This window comes from Hemiscyllium ocellatum, chromosome 44 (genome assembly GCF_020745735.1).
Source record: "Hemiscyllium ocellatum isolate sHemOce1 chromosome 44, sHemOce1.pat.X.cur, whole genome shotgun sequence".
NCBI classification, from domain to species: Eukaryota; Metazoa; Chordata; class Chondrichthyes; order Orectolobiformes; family Hemiscylliidae; genus Hemiscyllium; species Hemiscyllium ocellatum.
Genome location: NC_083444.1, coordinates 8,004,490 through 8,017,859, shown reverse-complemented (window position 1 = coordinate 8,017,859; position 13,370 = coordinate 8,004,490). Strand labels below are relative to the sequence as shown.

Genomic DNA, 13,370 nt, shown 5'->3' with positions numbered 1-13,370 from the left:
AACATTCTTAATGAAGGGCTTATGCTCAAAATATTGACCCCCACCCCCTCGGATGCTGCCTGACCTGCTGTATTTTTTCCAACACTACCCTTTGGACACTGTTCTACACCTAACTCCCACAGTGCTTCAACTCACCCCCAATAACCCACCCCTTTCACCTCTCTGGAGGAGAGCTAACCCAAAAAACTGGTGGGAATTATCCAACCTCATTTGATGGACCAGATAGAATTCTTAAGGGCCACAGTGCGGGAGAGGGGTAATGTGGATTAATTGTTTGAGAATACTTGTGCCCTCCTTGTCTGACAAAGCAGCAGCCTGTAAAGTGTATATATGAGAGAGAGAGAGTTTGATAGATGTATGTCTGTATGAACTGATACTGCTAGGACTGAGAGTCTGGACAAAAGCCTTACCTCTCACATGACTTTTAAACTAGCGCTGCCCCTCTCTTTAAACCAATGTCCTCTAGTATTTGACAGTTACACTCTGGTGAAAGGGACTCTGACTATCCACCCTATCCATGCTCCTCATAATTTTGTATACTTCGATGTTGAAAGAAGAAACAAGGTGAGGGAGCATTTAATGAATGGCAGGACACTGGGTAGCTCACACGAATGGAAAGATCTTGGGGGTAATTATTTACTGATACAATACAATACAACTTAGGAACAGGCCCACCATCCTGCGCCAATTCCAACCTTTATATAGATCTATTCCTTATTGCCCATGTCCATGTGTTCATCAAGGTATGCTTTAATCGTTGCTAACATGCCTGCATTCACCACCTCCATTGGCACCCACCAGCCTCTGAGTGAATAGATTTCCCCTCACTTCTTCCCTAAACTTGCCTCCTCACACTTTGAACCAGCTGACCTGTCTGATGCCTCCGATATCCACATTACCTATGCTTCCCATTATTTTGTAAAGCTCTATCAGGTCACCCTCTTGGCCTCCATCTTGCTGGTGAAAACTATGCGAGTTCAAAATCCAACTTCAGATCCCTGAAGTCAGCAGAGCATGTGATTAGGACGGTAAAGGTGCATATGGGATGCTCTGCTTTTATCAGTCATGGCTGAGCATATAATAACTAGGCCTCAACCTCGTACTTGGCCTCAACCTCATGGTAGGCCTCACCATTGCCATGGTGACAATCAGCTGGAGTCCATGGTTTATGTTCAGGGACTCTTCCACAGAACAGAAGGTAGCATGGAAGAGGATTGTTTTTATACAGAACATAGGGTGGCTGGGAGGGGTAAATAATAGAGACCAAATAGAAAGAGAAGAGAAAGAGAGAATTTATGTGGAGTCATCTGGACAAAGAGGAAGTGAATGGTGCTCAAAGTTTAAAGATGAGAAAAAGTGAAGACTGCAGATGCTGGAGATCATAGTCAAGACTGTGATGCTGGAAAGACACAGCAGGTCAGGCAGCATCGGAGGAGCAGGAGAATCGAAGTTTTGGGCAAAAGCCCTTCATCAGAAATGAGGATAGTGAGCCAATGGGGTGGAGAGAAAAATGGGAGGGGGTGTGGGGTTGGGGGGAAGGTAACTGAAAGTGCAATATGTAGATTGAGTTGGGGGTAATGGTGATAGGTCAGAGAGGACGGTGGAGTGGATAGATGGGAAGGAAGATGGACAGGCAGGACAGGTCAAGGGGGCAGTGCTGAGTTAGAAGGTGGGGGGAGGGGAAATGAGGAAACTGGTGAAATCCACATCCCCGTGTGATTGGGGGGTCCCAATGCGGAAGATGAGGCGTTCTTCCTCCAGTCGTTGGGTGATTCAGGTGGATTGGCCATGCTCAATTACCCGATAGTCTGCAGGCTAGATGGAATAACTGTGGTACCTGTGGGATTATGACTTGATATCACTCCTTTGACTCCTTGTGCAGGCCCAGTTCTGCACTGAGTGACTGGGTGGTAGGACAGTAAGGGAAAAGAAGAGTGAGTTTGGGCCTGAGGCAAGAGCAAGGCAGAAAGCAAGGCGTGCAAGGAAAAAAACTGTGGAACCATTTGCATGTGAGCCAAATATGATAGCCACCACACTACAGAACAGACATGTTCAGTCCTGGGATTCAATGTGATTAGATACAATGGCAGCCCCTGGACATTGGCTGTTTCTGTGCACAGAGCTATGCAGACACTAACACTAAGAGTCTCTCTGTGCCTGTCTGTCTGTCTCTCTGGATCTCCCTCTCTGTCTCTGTATCTGCATCACACCCCCGTCTCTCTCTCTCTGTAATTTTCTCTTCCTCTGTCTGTCTCTCTCGCTGTCTCCCTCTCTGTCTCTGCATCTCCCTCTCTCTGCCTGTATCTCTTTTGCTGTACCTCTCTCTCTGTCTGTCCCCACTCACTCTTTGTGTCTGTATTTCTCACTGTGTATCCCCCTCTCTCTCTCCCCCCTCTTCTCTCTGTCTCTCTGTGTCTGTGTGTGAGCTGGTCCGGTGTGGGAATGCTGAGAGACAGTGTGAAAGTTGCAGGTTGTGAGAAAGGCCTTAAGACGTTGGAGCACAAATTGGGCCCTTCGGCCCATCGAGTTTGCTCTGCCATTCAATTATGGCTGATACGTTTCTCAACCCCTTTCTCCCCGGGAACCCTTGATCCATCTTGACAATGAGGAAACGATCTAAGTATGTCTGTCTTAAATCGGAGGAAATGAGTTCACTAGGGCAGGAACAGGCTGATAGGGTGGATATATGTGACAGAGACTTAGATAGGTGTGTGTGGATAGATGTGTATGAACCGATTCCACCTGGTCTGAGGCTTCCTGTGAGCTTTGTGGAGCCAGTGGCTTGGATGTGTCTGAGTGGCTGAATTTCAGAGATAGGTGTGTGGACTGCTACTGCCTTGACTGAGACTTCCGGTATGGGCAAATGCTAAAGTGTGGGTCAGGATGGCCGAGCGGTCTAAGGTGCTGCGTTCAGGTCGCCATCTCCGTTGGAGGCATGGGTGCAAGTCCTACCACTGACAATAACGACTTGGCTTCAACTACACTGGAGTGTGACCTTGTCATCACGTTGATACTATCCCTTCCCCAGGATTTGAGACAGACTTAGATAGGTAGGTTCCTTATTGCCAAGGGTTCCTGGGGAGAAAGACATTGAGAAACTTATCAGCCATGATTGAATGGCAGAGAAGAATCGAATGGCCTAATTTCTGCTCCAATATCTTCAGGTCTTTCTCGCACCCTGCAGCTTTCACACTGTCTCTCGGCATTGCCACACAGGCCAAGCTCTCTCTCTCTCTCTCACACACACACACAGACACAGAATAAGGGAAGATACACAGTGAGAAACCAGACACAGAGAGTGAGTAGGGGGAGAGAGAGGGAAATACAGGTTCAGAGACAGAGAGGGAGACCCAAGCTGAGGATTGTAAGTTATACTGAGTTTAATTTCCGATTCATAGCAGCAGCAGCCCCACCACCACTTTTACAGTTAAAACAGACAATGACATGAGGGAAATAGAAGAAGTGAATTGACCACAACCCGATGCCCCGAAACGTCGATTCTCCTGCTCCTTGGATGCTGCCTGACCTGCTGCGCTTTTCCAGCAACACATTTTCAGCTCTGATCTCCAGCATCTGCAGACCTCACTTTCTCCACAACCAGAGATAAGTCAGTTCCAACCAACTGCGGAAGACCCGGCCAGCTCGGTCGGTATAGCATAAAACTCTTCATCTCAGGGTTCGAGCCCCACGTTGTGAGATGGGCTCCTTTCTTAAAAACACGTACCCTCACCCCACACTTACCAACAAGCACTTCCACTCTGTCACTGATCTGAGTTCAAGTAGAGGCTCATTTCTCTGCAATCTGATGCAGTGGGGTGACACCCAGACTCTTGCTCGCTTTACCGAGAGTACCATTACCCAGTGCTGCTGCCTTTATCATCGACACTGGGGGAGGGTGTGTGCCGTGCACATAAGCCACACACACTCACAGACTCAAACAGTAACCTGCGGCTCAGTAAACCCGCCTGGGGCAGGGGAAGCGAGTCTGACTTCCCAGCGGCAGGTGCCCTGGGGGTGGGTGTCAATTTTATCATTTGTTCACACTCCAGTTCGTTAATGAGTTGAAAATAATTAAACCCGCGCAATCAGGCGTGAGACTCAAACCACCAGTTCAAAGACAAGCTGTAACTTAAATCAGCACCGGAGACCGCTCGGCCAGCCTGACGCATACTAGCCCCTCATTCCGTTCTCAATGTTCACACGAAGGCTCAATCCAGTCAGTGTCTGCACACACCTCTCTGTTCACATAGACTTCTATCACACTCTCTCACGCACCCACATTACAATCTGTTGCTTTGTCAGCCCGCCTTCGGTACAAGTCTACTCAAACAATGATGCGCGGTGGTTAGCACTGCTACCTCACAGCACCAGCGTCCCAGGTTCGATTCCAGCCTTGGGCGACTGTCTGTGTAGAGTTTTCTCATTGTCTGCGTGCGTGTGCTCCGGTTTCCTCCCACAGTTCAAAGATGTGCCAGTTGAGATGAATTGGACCGTGCTAAATTGCGCATAAGGCTGTGTGCAATCTCTGTGTGAAACTGATAAGGTTCTCACCCACGTCTCCCCGGGAACTCTTGATCTTCTTGACCACGATCTATCTGTGTCTGTGCTGAAAATGTGTTGCTGGAAAAGCGCAGCAGGTCAGGCAGCATCCAAGGAACAGGAAATTCGACGCTTCGGGCATAAGCCCTTCATCAGGAATGAGGAAAGTGTGTCCAGCAGGCTAAGATAGGGAGGAGGAACTTGGGGGAGGGGCGATGGAGGGCATCGTCGATCAGTCTGGGGGGAATCTGCGGTCCTTGAAGAAGGAGGCCATCTGGGCTGTACGGTATTGGAACTGGTCCTCCTGGGAGCAGATGCGGCAGAGACGAAGGAATTGGGAATATGGGACCTCACTTTCTTCTATCTGTGTCTGTCTTGGAGGAAATGAGTTCAGTGGGGCAGGAGCAGGCTGATAAGGTGGGTACATGTGACAGAGAGCTAGAGAGGTGCATGTGGACAGATGTGTGTGAACCGATTCCACCGGCTTCTGGTGAGCTTTGTGGAGCCAGTGGCTTGTATGTGTCAGGGTGGACGAGTTACAGAGAGATGTGTCTTCCCGAGAGGACGTCGCGGGCTGAGTGCGTCAGGATGGCCGAGCGGTCTAAGGCGCTGCGTTCACCAATGACTGGAGTGTCATCAAATTCACACTCTCCTCCCCGGCCAGGATTTGAGCTCCCGCTGCTTCACGGGCGATTACAAAAACCACACTTTAATGTTTGTGTCTGAGTGAGTGTGACTTGAATGCAGCCTCTGTGCACGGCCCACCCCCAGGGTCGATGATTAAAAGGGTCTCGTTAATGGAGCTCTCTGTAAAACGAGCCGCTGCAGAAGAGAGAGAGAAATATGTGTTACAGCACTCCATCAGGCTGCAGAGAGAAACGCGCCTCTCCGTGAGGGAAGAGACAGACACAAGAGTGGGTGTTTGTCAAAGGGTGGGCGTGTGTCTAGGTGTATTTGAAAATAAGCACATCGCCCAACGTGAGGCTCGAACCCACGACCCTGAGATTAAGAGTCTCATGCTCTACCGACTGAGCTAGCCGGGCTGCATGCACACTTGTTGATGTTCTCTCTTTTAAATGTAAAAGTGATGCTACTGCCGCTGTTATGAATCGGAAATTAAAACTAACATCATTTACCCTCCACAGCTTGGATCGGACAAAACTCATCCAGGCTCCTCCTCCTCCTGCTGTTGCTGCTGTTGGGGGAACCTGCAATAATCTCCCTCCCACACACTCACTCCAAACACTCACAACCTGCAGCATTCAGACCGTCACACCGGCCAAGCTCACATTCACACGTAGGCACACACACAGACACATAGACGCAGACACAGACACACGCACAGACACACGCACAGACACACACTCACACATACACAGACACACACATACACAGACACACACACACAGAGACACACACACAGACACACACACACAGACGCACACACAGACACACACACATACACACACACAGAGAGACACACACTCACACACACACACAGACGCACACACGCAGAGACACACAGACAGACAGACACACACACAGACACACACACACACACACATACACACACAGACTCTTAGTATCTGAGTTTGCATAACTCTACACGGAAGCAGCAGGTAGCCCGGGGCTGAAATTGGATAAATTCCCCGTGAATCGCAGGGCACCCTTCTCCCCCTCCACCCCAGTCAGGAAGGGACATGTCCAAAAGACGCAGCTCTGTTGCGTTTCCATAGTGCGGTGGTTGTCACATTTACTTCACACGCGGAAAGTTCCCAGTTCGATCCTGAGTGGGAACGTTCCGCTGCACAACTTCATCTTCCTTTCGAGAAACAGGCCCAAACTCACACATTTCCCCCATCCGAAGCTGAGAATTGATTCCTGGGGACAGGGTCAGTGAGAGGTCAGGGGAGGTTGCAGAGTGGTTCAGAGAGCTGTTGGAGAGAAGGGGGGTGTAGCAAAAGAGGTCAGTCACCCAACATGGTTCATGGAGCCACATCCCTGAGATCCAGGCTCTCTCTCCCATTGTCGGAGAGAATGATCACTGCAGATGCTGGAGGTCAGAGTCCTGAATGTGGTGCTGGAAAAGCACAGCAGGTCCAGCAGCCTCAGGAGCAGGAGAATCAACATTTTGGGCAAAAGCCCTTCATTAGGAATGAGGCTGTGAGCAGAGGGGGTGGTGAGTTAAATGGGTGGGGACCGGGGAGGTGGGCGGGGGGATGGTAGCTGAGAGTGATATAGGTAGATGGAGGTGGGGGTAATGGTGATAGGTCGGTCAGGTGGGTGGAGCGGATAGGGTTGGAAGGAGGAGATGGACAGTTAGAGGAGGGAATGAGGGCGGTGCGGAGTTGGTGGCTCAAGTACAGGCAGCTGGGATCATGGGAATCACTGAGGTATACAGGGAATACAGAGGTTTACTGAAGAAGGAAATCACGAGAGGCGAAAAGTGGGCACAAGGTAGCCTTGGCTGAGAAGATTAAGTTGATTCCAAAGATTAAAGATATTCAATGAAAAAAAAATAACTCGAGAGAGAATATGTTCCCACAAAGACCTCAATCACTCAGCACCATCGCCTGGCATTGTGTAATCAAATCTCGCTGCAGGGCTCCTGGAGTTTTGAATAAAGTATCTTTCCCATCCTCTCATCAAACCCGACCCTCCTCCAAATGAGATGTTGTCTCTCCCTATGGGAGAGGAGCTCACTCTTGTACTCATTAGTCCCTGCTGGAGGAGTTGGGAAGGTCGGGAGGGGTTCTCGCTGAAGCGTTGGATAAATGGGAATGAACAGCAGCATGAACCAGTGGGAGGTGTGTAAAGGCAGCGCTGAGATAGTGATAAACCTCGTGTGTGCGTGTGTGTGTGTGTGTGTGAGAGTGAGAGAGAGACTCTGTGTGTGAATGTGTGATTGTGAGTGTGTGTGTGCGAGAGACTGTGTGTGTGTGTGTGAGAGAGAGACAGAGAGAGAGAGAAACTGTGTGTGTGATTGTGAGTGTGTGTGTGAGACTGTGTGTGTGTGTGTGTGTGTGTGTGTGTGTGTGTGGCCCAGGACAGTGTGAGTGAGCAGGGGACCCCCAGAGTGTCCTGGATGGGAAAAGCACTTTGTTCAAGACGTGAGTCGGTGAGTTTTTGCCCGAAACGTCAATTTTCCTGCTCCTCGGATGCTGTGCTTTTCCAGCACCACTCTGATCTAAACTCTGGTTTCCAGCATCTGCAGTCCTCACTTTTGCCACTTTGTTCAAGTCGCCAGGAACCCCACCACGACATCTGATCACACAATGCCAAGTTATGGTACTGTGTGATTGAGGGACCCTATTCTCTGAGAAAGTGAGGTCTGCAGATGCTGGAGATCAGAGCTGAAAATGTGTTGCTGGAAAAGCACAGCAGGTCAGGCAGCATCCAAGGAACAGGGCATAAGCCCTTCATCAGGAATTTCCTGTTCCTTGGATGCTGCCTGACCTGCTGTGCTTTTCCAGCAACACATTTTCAGCTCGGACTCTATTCTCTCTCTAGTTATTCTTTTTCCTTTGAGATACTGAACGTACCACTTTGGAATCACCTTAACCTTCTCGTCCAAGGCTATCTCGTGCCCCCTTTTCGCCCTCCTGATTTCCTTCTTCAGTAAACTCCTGTACCCCCTGTGTACCTCCAGAGATTCCCATGATCCCAGCTGTATGTACCTGAGCCACGCATCCTTTTTTTCCTCTGGCCAATGCCTCAATATCTCTTGTCATCCAACCTTGCCCTTTCACCCTCGCAGGAACATATAGACCTTAAACTCTAGCTATCTCACTTTGAAAGGCCTCCCACTTGCTAGAGGTCCCTTTGCCTGCAAACAAACTCCTCCTGCAAGCACCATGATTGAATGGCGGAGTGGACTCGATAGGCCGAATGGCCTTACTTCCACTCCGATGTCTTATGGTCTTAATTCCATCCAAATTCGCCTTGGTCCAATTTAGTGATGTTTTCTGTTTTAAATGTAAAAGTGGTGGTGCTGCTGCGATGAATCGGAAATTAAAACCAGCATAACCTCCAGTCCACAGCTTGGATTTGACAAAACTCATCCAGTCTTCTCCTCCTTCTGTTGGGGGGAACCTGCTATCACTTCCCTCCCACACACACTGCGAACACGCACAAACTACAGCATTCATCCCGTCACAGCGGTCAAGCTCTCTCTCTCTCTCTCACACACACACACACACAGAGGCAGAGAGAAAGACAGCGAGAAAGAGAGAGATACAGACAGCGAGAGAGAGGGGGTGGGGGGTGGGTGGATACAGAGACAGAAATAGAGAGAAAGAAAGAGAGTCTTTGCGTCTGAGTTTGCACAACTCCGTGCACAGAAACAGCAGGTATCCCCGGGGCTGAGATTGCATAGATACAGAGAGAGGAGAGATAGATTCAGAGACATTGAGAGACTCTTATTAAGGAGGTTTCTCGCTCAGCACTGCTTTTACACATCTCCCATTGGCTCAAGTTGCAGTCCTTTCCCATTTAGCCAATCCCTCAGCGAGATGCCCTCCCCCCGACCCCACAACCCCTGTCCCTAAATGCTCCTTGAACTGAGTGGCTTGCTGGGAACACAGAGCAAGGTAGGTTCAGACTCTCTCTCTCTCTCTCTGCATCTCTCTTTCTCTCTATGGATCTGTGTGTTTGCATTGAGTATATGGGAAGGAGGTAATTTCCAATCCACCCCCTCCCCCCCCCCAAACCCACAGCAGTAGCGTACGCGAGAGTGCGAAGTGCCCGGCTAGCTCTGTCGGTAGAGCATGCGGCTCTCAATCTCAGGATTGTGGATTCTTCTCCCACTTTGGGTGATGTGCTCCGTTTTAAAACACGCATGCATTCCCGAACAACAGCTCTCTCCCATTTGGACGCGCCCTGATCTTTCACTGCTCTGAGTCAATCAGGAGGCTCAATACTCTCGGGTTCCTGGTGAAGGGCTTCTGCCCGAAACGTCGACTCTCCTGCCCCTCGGATGCTGCCTGACCTGCTGTGCTTTTCCAGCACCACACACTTCCACTCTGACCTCCAGCATCTGCAGTCCTCACTTTCTCCTTATTTCTCCCTGCAGTCTGATGGAGTGCAGCGACACACAGACTCTCTCTCTCTCTGCAGCCGCTCGCTTCCCTGAGAGCTCCATTACCCAGTGCTGCTGCCTTTCCCATCGACACTGGGGGAGGGTCAGAAGCGTACACACAGAAGCTGCCCTCACTCACAGACACAAACAGTAACCTGCGGCTCTGTAAACCCGCCTGGGGGAAGGGGTACAGAGTCTGACTTCCCAGCAGCAGGTGCCTTGGGGTTGGGGGTGGATGTCAATTTTATCACAAGGTCACACTCCAGTTCGTTTATGAGTTTTTTTTTAAATTAAACCCACACAACCAGGAGTGAGACTCAAACCGCCAGTTCAAAGGCAAGCTGCAACTTAAATCAGCACCTGAGATCGTTCGGCCAGCCTGACACATACTAACCCCCGATTCCGTTCTTAATGTTCACATGAAGGCTCAGTCCAGTCAGTGTCTGTACACACCTCTCTGTTCACACAGACTTCTAGCAAACTCTCTCACTCACATTTCAGCCTATTACTTTGTCAGACCCCCTCCAGTACAAATATACTCAAACAATTATGCTTTATTCCCCCTCTGAACAGAACGACCCCGTCCCGCCAATCAAATCGTGCAGCAGGGATCCTGGCGACTTGAGCAAAATGCCTTTCCCATCCAGGCCACTAGGGAGCCCATCCGCACTCAAACTACTGGGGTCCACACATTCCCACACATTCCCACACAGACACACATGCACACAAACACTCAGTCACACGCACACATAGTCACACACTCACGCACGCACACACAGACATACATACACACGCACTCGCACACAGTCTCTCACACACACAGACACAGTCACATTTCCACAAATTAAAGGGGTTTCTCAGAGACTCAGCACTGCCTTTCCAAACCTCCCACTGGCTCATAGAGTCATAGAGATGTACAGCACGGAAACAGACCCTTCGGTCCAACTCGGCCATGCCATACAGATATTCCAAAACAACCTAGTCCCACCTGCCATCACCCTGCCCATATCCATCCATACCCTCTCTATTAATAACTGTCCACATGCCTTTTAAATGTTGCAATTGTACTAGTCTCCACCACGTCTTCTGGCAGCTCATTCCATACACGTACCACCCTCAGCGTGAAAAAGTTGCCCTTCAGGTCTCTTTTATATCTTTCCCCTCTCACCCTAAATCTATGCCCTCTAGTTCTGGATTCCCCCACCCGTGGAAGAAACTTTGTCTATCTATACTATCCATGGTCTTCATGATTTTATAAACCTCTGTAAGGTCACCCCTCAGCCGCCGACGCTCCAGGGAAAACAGCCCCAGCCTGTTCAGCCTCTCCCTATCGCTCAAATCCTCCAACCCTGGCAACATCCGTGTAAATCTTTTCTGAACCCTTTCAAGTTTCACAACATCATTCCGAAAGGAAGGAGACCAGAATTGCATGCAATATTCAAAACGTGACCTAACCAATGTCCTGTACAGCTGCAACATGACCTCCCAACTCCTGTACTCATTACACTGGCCAATAAAGGAAAGGTACCAAAAGCCTTCTTCACTATCCTATCTACCTGCGACTCCACTTTCAATGAGCTATGAACCTGCACTCCAAGGTCTCTTTGTTCAGCAACACTCCCTAGGACCTTACCACATGCTGCTGTCCATTCCAATGTATTCAACCCCCTCAGTAAGAAACCCTCTTCTCCTCCCCACTCTGCCAGCATGGACTAAACAGGCGGAAAGGACTCCCCTATGACTACAAGGAGCCCTTCTCCTATTGGGATGTGCAACCGCCTCATTGGAGGAGGGTCGGGACCAATGAGTTGATTTTATGACAACATTGGCAGCACCCTTGACCTGAGCTGGAGATTTCCAATGTCAGCGAAATTTTATTTAAGAAACCCAGAAATGATCGCTGAGGAAATCACAGGGAACTAGCTCACTACAACAACTGACGAGGTAGCACCCAGCATTATCTCTGGCTGGCTCAGTTGGTGACAATGTGAGGGAGCCTGGATCTCAGGGGTGTGGCTCCATGGCCCATGTTGGGTGACTGATGCATTTTGAAAACACGCACCTTCTTTCCAACAACTCTCTGACCCACTCTGCAATCTCCCCTGACCTCTCACTGACCCTATCCCCACATCTCCTGCTCTCAGGAATCAATCCTCAGCTTCCCGTGAGGGGTCATCCCCAGCGCTTCTCTCCTTTGACACCTTGCCCTATCCCAGTTCTGGATGGAACAGTCAGGACAAAACAGAGTGAGGTGTGAGAGTTTGAGCTAGATCCCTGAGGGAGGAGAAAGACATAAAAATGCAGCAAAATGCTCCCACCAAGGATCAAACTGGGGACCTTTTGTGTGTGAGGCGAACGGGATAACCATTGCACTTTGTCAGGTTGGTTTCACATGTCTCTTCCTGTCTGGGACACCCCTCACTTAATGTGAACAGATCTAATCTCAGGGGAGGAGCTGTGTCCCTCTTCCTGACTTCAGTTGTGATAGACACATACTTTCCTTTTCTGAGTCATCACAGGCAGATAGATAGAATGTTTCACTTCCTCCTAGCTGCTTTGACTGGTGCATTTCTCCGCCATACCCATGAGGTTTGTGCTGTGTCATCAAATGACAGAAAGACATTTTGCAAATGGAATCAGCAGGTTGAGCTGCAACAGCTACTTATGGTTTGTTAGTGCGGTGTGTTTGTTGCTATGCCTTCACAAGAGAGGGCTGTGTTTGGGCAGGTTTACAGGCTGTAACAGACTGAGATCATTTTTTTATTCAGAGAAAAATGAATACTAGGCTTGGGATTTGTATCCAGGCTCCCAGACAGGGGCCGCAGAGTGTCGGATCACTGCGTTCACAGAGAGTTGACTCCTGGAGGGCAGCTGTGGATGTTCCATCCTGACCTTACAAGGGGATGGATGATGTTGGTGATGGTTCACGGGATGGGGGCATCGCCTAGCGAGCCCAGACGGTGTTACCCTGTCCCTAAAATGCTGAAGAGGTTTCCTTAATCAGGCTGGAAGTTTGCAATGAATATGTCCTGAAACATCCAGAATTGCCCCAAACCTTTTATCATTTTAGAGCGTTTCTGTAATGAAATTCTGTGCTGACAAGGCTTATTTTAATCTGATTGTCATCGCAACTGGGTCATAAAAGGTTATTAAAATGGCTGCCCTGGGCATGAGCCAGGCATTTCACTTAACTCACATGACCTCCTGTCAATGTAAGCAATCACCCCTTTCTCATCTCTCTCTCTCTCTCTCTCTCTCTCCTTCAGTTACTCTCACCCCCTCCTCCCTCTCTGTACCTTGTCCCTAACCCCTCCCTCCTCCCTCACCTCTGTCTCACCCTGCATCTCCCCTTTCCTCTTCCCTCTCCCCTTCCCACTCCTCTCCCCCTTTGTACCCACTCCCCTCCATACCCATCTCTTCCCCACCACTCCCTCCACCCCAACCCCCTCCCATAACCACTCCCCTTCCCTCTGCTCTCCCCTCAACCCTCCACCTCATCACTCCCCCTTCACCTTCTTCGCTCCCCCTTCACCCTCTTCCCTCCCATTTCCTCCTTCCCTCCACTTTCCACATCCCACCCCTTTCCACCTCCACTTCCCCTGCCCCCTCCAACCTGCCATCTCCCTTCCCCTCCCTTTTCCACTCTTCACCTTCCCCACTTCTCTTCCCCACCCTTCCCCTTCCCCATCTCCCTCCCCCACCCCTTCCCCATAACCTCATATCCCCTCCCCTCCCCTTCCCCTGCCAACTTCCT

General features: G+C 49.9%; 1 protein-coding gene and 1 non-coding gene across 2 annotated transcripts in view; both read right to left on the bottom strand.

Moving 5' to 3' along the window:
- Positions 1-13,370, bottom strand: part of LOC132835355 (myelin-oligodendrocyte glycoprotein-like) — a 315,935-nt gene that overhangs the window by 37,433 nt on the left and 265,132 nt on the right. The gene's annotated exons all lie outside the window — the stretch shown is intronic.
- Positions 5,510-5,582, bottom strand: trnak-cuu (transfer RNA lysine (anticodon CUU)). The gene has a single exon. It is a non-coding gene; the product is annotated as a tRNA-Lys (tRNA).